We start from the raw sequence: 7902 nt of genomic DNA, 5'->3' as shown, positions 1-7902 counted from the left end.
GGAGGTGATGGAATTCCAGTTGAGCTATTTCAAATCCTGAACAATGATGCTGTGACAGTGCTGCACTCAATATGCCAGCAAATTTGGAAAACTCTCAGTGGCCAGAGAACTGGATTGGATTGGATTTCATTCCAATCCCAAAGAAAGGCAACACCAAAGAATGCTCAGACTACCACACAATTGTACTCATCTTACACGCTAGTAAGTCAGTCAATTGAGTGCTCACTTGTGTCTGACTCTTTGCGACCCTATGAATTACAGCATGCCAGGCCTCCCTGTCCATCACCAACTCCCGGAGTTCACTCAAACTCACGTCCATCGAGTCGGTGATGCCATCCAGCATCTCATCCTCTGTCGTCCCCTTCTCCTCCTGCCACCAATCCCTCCCAGCATCAGGGTCTTTTCTAATGAGTCAACTCTTCATGAGGTGGCCAAAGTACTAGAGTTTCAGCTTTAGCATCATTCCTCCCAAAGAACACCTGGGACTGATCTTCTTCACAATGGACTGGCTGGATCTTCTTGCAGTCCAAGGGACTCTCAAGAGTCTTCTCCAACACCACAGTTCAAAAGCATCCATTCTTTGGCTCTCAGCCTTCTTCACAGTCCAACTCTCACATCCATACATGACCACAGGAAAAACGATACCCTTGACTAGACAGACATTTGTTTGCAAAATAATGTCTCTGCTTTTGAAGATGCTATCTAGGTTGGTCATAACTTTCCTTCGAAGGAGTAAGCATCTTTTAACTTCATAGCTGCAATCACCATCTGTAGTGATTTTGGAGCCCTAAACAATAAAGTCTCACACTGTTTCCACTGTTTCCCCATCTATTTGCCATGAAGGGATGGGACCAGATGCCATGAAGTGATGGGACCAGATGCCATGATCTTTGTTTTCCAAAGTAGAGCTTTAAGCCAACTTTTTCACTCTCCTCTTTCACTTTCATCAAGAGGCTTTTTAGTTCCTCTTCACTTTCTGCCATAAGGGTGGTGTCATCTGCATATCTGAGGTTATTGATATTTCTCCCGGCAATCTTAATTCCAGCTTGTGCTTCTTCCAGCCGAGCATTTCTCATGATGTATTCTGCATAGAAGTTAAATAAGTAGGGTGATAATATATAGCTTGATGTACTCATTTTCCTATTTGAAACCAGTCTGTTGTTCCATGTCCAGTTCTAACTGTTGCTTCCTGACCTGCATATAGGTTTCTCAAGAGGCAGGTCATGGTCTGGTAGTCCCATCTCTTTCAGAATTTTCCACAGTTTATTGTGATCCACACAGTGAAAGGCTTTGGCATAGTCAAGAAAGCAGAAATAGATGTTTTTCTGGAACTCTCTTACTTTTTCGATGATCCAGCGGATGTTGGCAATTTGATCTCTGGTTCCTCTGCCTTTTCTAAAACCAGCTTGAACATCTGGAAGTTCACAGTTCACGAATTGCTGAAGCCTGGCTTGGAGAATTTTGAGCATTACTTTACTAGCATGTGAGATGAGTGCAATTGCGGCAGTTTGAGCATTCTTTTGCATTGCCTTTCTTGGGGATTGGAATGAAAACTGAGCTTTTCCAGTCCTGTGGCTATTGCTGAGTTTTCCAAGTTTGCTGGCATATTGAGTGCAGCACTTCCACAGCATCATCTTTCAGGATTTGAAATAGCTCCATTGGAATTCCATCACCTCCACTAGCTTTGTTCGTAGTGATGCTTTCTAAGGCCCACTTGACTTCACATTCCAGGATGTTGCTCTAGATGAGTGATCACACCATCGTGATTATCTGGGTCATGAAGATCTTTTTTGTACAGTTCTTCCATGTATTCTTGCCGCTTCTTCTTAATATCTTCTGCTTCTGTTACATCCATACCATTTCTGCCCTTTATTGAGCCCATCTTTGCATGAAATGTTCCCTTGGTATCTCTAATTTTTTTGAAGAGATCCCTAGTCTTTCCCATTCTGTTCTTTTCCTCTGTTTCTTTGCATTGATCGCTGAAGAAGGCTTTATTATCTCTTCTTATTATTCTTTGGATCTCTGCATTCAGATGCTTATATCTTTCCTTTTCTCCTTTGTTTTTTGCCTCGCTTCTTTTCACAGTTATATGTAAGGCCTTCCCAGACAGCCATTTTGCTTTTTTGCATTTCTTTTCCATGGGGATGATCTTGATCCCTGTCTCCTGTACAATGTGTCAAACCTCATTCCGTAGTTCATCAGGGACTCTATCTATCAGATCTAGGCCCTTAAGTCTATTTCTCACTTCCACTATATAATCATAAGGGATTTGATTTAGGTCATACCTGAATGGTCTAGCTATTTTCCCTACTTTCTTCAATTTCAGTCTGAATTTGGTAATAAAGAGTTCATGATCTGAGCCACAGTCAGCTCCTGGTCTTGTTTTTGTTGTCAAGTGCTGCAAGATATGAGTTATGGGAGCATGTGGAAGCACTGAGTCTGAGGAAAGGGGCATGATGTCTCTTCAGTTCAGGCCACTGGTACCAAAACACTGACATACTATGTGGACCTTCATGAACACTTTTGGGGTTTCCCAGTGACTGCAAGGATAATAGGCATCTTCAGTTTTGTCTAAAAGCTCAGTGGCTAGGGAACAGGACAGGCATTGATGGTAGCCAGAGAAAGTGGTGGACACAAATTCAGCAGCATGAGTCAGCTACACGTCTTATGTTGGAGCAGAAGCCAGGTGCAGACATATATATCTATATATCTATATCTATATCAAGATCAGGCCAATTAAGGGCTTACTGGCAGTTGCAGGGCTCCTGGCTGTTGGCAAATTCTCCCACAGCTACAAACTCTCCCTCTAGACGTGCACTACAGTGGAGGCCACACACAGTGCTCAGGCTGGAGTCTCAGCCAGAGGAGTCTAGGCTTGCATCTTACACTCACACGGCCTCAGAAAAAAAAGCTGACTTTAGGTGTGGCTCTTGGACTCTGGCAGGGGTCTGGGGACAGACTGGGAAGGGGCTCCAGTAGCCACATCAGCAAATGTGAATACTTGTAGTGCAAAAACTGGTGTCATCTGCAGGAAATGCCAGGTGGCTTGCAAGATCAGTGGTGGAATCTGCTGAGTCTGTCTCTTAAGTAGGTCCCTGTGAACTGCAACGACTTCTGCTGTGTGGCTGCTATTAGTAGTCCCTACTTTTCTTCTTGTTCCTCACATCTCTATACATCTGAGCTTTGTGAGTCTGGGTAGAGTGAAATCAAAGCAGGACATTTGTACAATGATCCCAAAGGCTGGAGAAGCCTGTTGCTCAGACTTCTCTCCCCCTCCTGGTGAGGGGAACTCTTTCTACCTGGGAGGTTCCCTCACCACACTGAACATTGCTTACTTGGGGGATGGTGTGATTTTTTTTAGCCTTAACTAATGCCTATTCTCTATCTACTCATAAATTAGAGTTCTGGTCAGGGACCTAGAAAGTAGATTCTGTACTCAAATATTCTGACATATTCTTTATTTAGAATTTTGTGGATCACTGAGAGCAAACGGCAAGAGAGTATGTCTTGTTATTAACATCCCAGTTTCTTTTTGAGCTCTGATTGAGGACTTTATGTAGAAGACTGTTGTTCCCTAAACTTTGATGTCCCTACTATCTGGGGTAACACAGGTTATCACAAACTTTCATAACCTTTCAGCTTTCTCATGTTAATCTACTAGAGAGTTAAAATTTAATAGTATGTGTTTACTATGTTCAATATTTACAATTTCTTCAGATTCACATGATTAAAAAACTCATATTTGAGAAAGCAAAGACTTTTCAACTGGAAGTTCTGAAATTAACCCACTGTGTGATTATGTGTGAAAGTCTTTACCTCTCTGAGCCATTATCACATTGCTCTTAAAACACAGATATAAGGCATTTTATTAGACTATTCCTAAGATCTGTCCCTGCTCAACAATTTCTGTGTTTTCTTCCTTCTCTGAAGAGTAAAGTGGTTAGGCATATGAGACCCTAGGATTTTTGCATAGAAAAAGGGAAGTCACAAGTTTTTCACATAAACAGATTGCTCTGGAGAAATAGAGAGAATAGTTATCATTCAAAAATCTACTCTTCTATGTAGCTTCCATTGATTTTCTACATAAATGATCATATACTCTGCAAATAAAGACAATTTTTTTTTTGTTTCCCAAAATTATTTCTGTTATTCAGTCACTAAGTCGTGTCCACTCTTTGCAACCCCATGGACTGTAGCATGCCAGGCTTCCCTGTCCTTCACTGTCTCCCAGAGTTTGCTCAAATTCATGTGCATTGAGTGATGCTATCAAACCATCTCATCCTCTGCTGCCCTCTTTTCCTTTGGCCTTCCATCTTTCCCAGCATCAAGGTCTTTTTCAAGGAGTCCACTGTTTACTCATGTGGCCAAATTATTGGAGCTTCGGCTTCAGCATTAGTCCTTCCAATGAATATTCAGCATTGATTTCCTTCAGGATTGACTGGCTTGATTTCCTTGCCATCCAAGAAACTCTGAAGAGTCTTCTCCAGCATCATAGTTTGGAAGCATTAATTCTTTGGTCCTCAGCCTTCTTTATTGTCTAACTCTAACATCTATACATGACTACTGGAAGAACTACAGCTTGGACTACATGGATCTTTGTCAGCAAAGTTATGTCTCTGCATTTTAATAAACTGTTTAAGTTTGTCATAGCTTTTCTTCCAAGGTGCAAGCATTTTTTTTTTTTTTGGTAGTTTCATGGCTGCAGTTATCATGTGCAGTGATTTTGGAACCCAAGAAAATAAAATCTGTCACTGTTTCCACTTTTTCCTCTTCTCTGCCATGAAGTGATGGGACAATATACCGTGATCTCAAATTTTGGAAAGTTGAGTTTTAAGCCAAGTTTTCCCACTTTCTTCTTTCACTTTCATCAAGAGGCTCTTAAATTCCTCCTCACTTTCTGCCATAAGTATGGTGTCATTGGCATATCTGAGGTTGTTGCTATTTCTCCTGGCAATCTTGATTCTAATTTGGGATTAATTTGGCCTGGTATTTTGCATGATGTACCCAGCATAGAAGTTAAATAAACAGGGTGACAATACACAGCCTTTTTATACTCCTTTCCCAAGATTGAACCAGTAAATTGTTCCATGTAATGTTTTAACTGTTGCTTCTTGACCTGTATATGTTTCTTAGGACACATGTAATGTGGTCTGGTATTCCTCTCCTTAAGAATTTTCCACAGTCTGTTGTGATCTACACAGTCAAAGGCTTTAGGGTAGTCAATGAAGCAGAAGTAGATATTTTTCTGGAATTTCCTTGCTTTCACAATGATCCAAAAAATGTCGACAATTTGACCTCTGGTTCCTCTGCCTTTTCTAAACCCAGGTTGTACATCTGAAAGTTCTCAGTTCACACACTGCTTAAGCCAGATTTGAAGGATTTTGAGCATAACCTTACTAGCATGAGAAATGAGTGCAATTGTTTAGTAGTTTAAACATTCTTTGACACTCTTCTTCTTTGAGATTGGAATAAAAACTGACCTTTTCCAGCCCTGTGGCCACTGCTAAGTTTTCCAAATTTGCTGACATATTGAGTGCTACACTGTAACAGCATCATCTTTTAGGATTTGAAATAGTTCAGCAGGAATTCCATCACCTCCAATAACTTTGTTTGTATTAATATTTCCTAAGGCCCACTTGACTTCACATTCCAGGATGTTTGCCTCTAGATTGGTGGCCACATCATCATGGTTATCCAGGTCACTAACCTTTTCTTGTGCAGTTCTGGGTATTCTTGCCACCTCTTCTCAATTTCTTCTTCCTCTGTTAGGTCTTTACAGTTTCTGTTCTTTTTTGTGCCTATCTTTGCATTAAATGTTCCTTTGATATTATCAATTTTCTTGAAGAGATCTCAAGTCTTTCCCATTCTATTGTTTTCATTTACATTTCTTCATTATTCATTGAAGAAAGCTTTCTTATCTCTCCTTGCTATTCTCTGAAACACTGCCTTCATTTGGGTATATATTTCCCTTTCTCCCTTGCTTTTTCACTTCTCTTCTTTCCTCAGCTATTTGTAAATCCTCCTCAGATAACCACTTTGCTTTCTTGTTTTCTATTTCCTTGGGATGGTTTTGGTCACTGCCCCCTGTACAATGTTAGAAACCTCTGTCTATTCTTCAGGCACTCTGTCTACCAGATCTAACCCCTTGAATCTATTTGTCTCCTCCTCTGTATAGTTATAAGGGATTTGATTTAGGTCATATCTGAATGTTCTATTGGTTTTCCCTACTTTCTCCAATTTAAGCATGAATTTTTGCAATAAGGAGCAATTTTGCAATTAGGATGATCTGAGCCACAATTAGCTCCAGGTCTTTTTTTATTGACTGCATAGAGCTTCTCCATCTTGAGCTGCAAAGAATATAATCGATCTTATTTCAGTATTGACCATTTGGTGTTGTCCATATGTAGAGCCATCCCTTCTGTTGTTGGAAAGGGGTGTTTGCTATGACCAGTCTGTTCTCTTGTCAAAACTCTGTTAGCCTTTGCCCTGTTTCATTTTGTATTCTAAGGCCAAACTTGCCTGATAACTCCAGATATCTCTTGACTTCCTACTTTTCCATTCCAATCCCCTATCATGAAAAGGACATTTTCTTTTGGTGTTCATTCTATCTTGTACGTCTTCATAGAACTGGTCAACTTCAGCCTCATTGGCATCAGTGGTTTGGGCATAGATTTGGATTACTGTGAGGTCAAATGGTTTGCCTTGGAAATGAATGTAGATCATTTTATCATTTAAGATTGCACCCAAGTACTACATTTCAGACTGTTTTATTGATTGTGAGGGCTACTCCATTTCTTCTAAGGGATTCTTAGAACAATTGCCCACAGTAGTGGATATAATGGTCATCTGAATCCCAAAAGAATAACAATAACAAAATCAACTCTTCTTCCAGTCAAGAATGTCCTCAGGCAGCACACAATAGGTATGGGGTTGTGCACCTAATAGGTCCTTTTCTTTGAAATCAAATTATTTGAATCTGTGAATCTGGCTTCCCGAGGTTCTAAAGATTTCAAAGGGACAAACTTTTCTGAACTCTTACTTTTATTTACTCATGATGAAATTACTGACTCAGTAACTTTTAAATCCTAAACGGATTTTCATGCCAAAATGAGGCTGCAAGATATATAACATTTACTCAGCAAATGTAGAATGTATTTGACTTGAAACACTTTCCAATGCAGAGTTCACAAGTTACAAAACCAGAGCTGAAGTCTTATACTATGCCTTAGAAATAGTAATTTGAATGCATCCCTTCAGTTCTGGTTCCCATTCTCCTCATCTGTAAAAGGGATTGAAAGATATGTTTTATGAGTTGATGATGAGAGTCAAATAATAAGGCAGCCACAGAAGTGCTTTGTAAACTTTCTACAAATAAAAATAATTATTTTTTAGTTAAGGGAAGCCATTTATTTTCTTTAAAAAAACCACTTTAGAATTCTAGACACATTATTTAAAAATCTAATAGTGGCTTTAAAGAAGACTGCTTTTAAACTTGTTTTTTTTGATTTTATTACATTTAGATGCTAGTTTAAATATGTTGTGTTCTTATCTGTGGAGTATGGACATGGTGGTTTTTCCAGACTGGGTTGTTATTGGATGTGGTTAGTTCCCCAGCCTCCACCCTGAGCCATGGTCCTCTGATGCCTCAGAAGCTTTGGAGGGAAGCTCTTGTCTCTGAGAACCTTCTTGCTGACTTCCATGTTGAAAACTAAGTAACACTGCCTGTCCTGATTGAGTTTTATATGTGCACAACTCTTAAGAGGGGGATTTCTCTCCAGGCAGCTGTTGTTGTAGAACACCAGTTTCTTTTTTAAAGGTATACTTGGCATATGTGGTGTGGCAGATGTCTTAGGTTCCATTCCATCTCTCCCCTTTATTAACTGGGCAGGGAGGTATCAGGTA

Source organism: Ovis aries, chromosome 22 (genome assembly GCF_016772045.2).
Source record: "Ovis aries strain OAR_USU_Benz2616 breed Rambouillet chromosome 22, ARS-UI_Ramb_v3.0, whole genome shotgun sequence".
NCBI lineage: Eukaryota > Metazoa > Chordata > Mammalia > Artiodactyla > Bovidae > Ovis > Ovis aries.
This window is presented reverse-complemented; position numbering follows the sequence as displayed.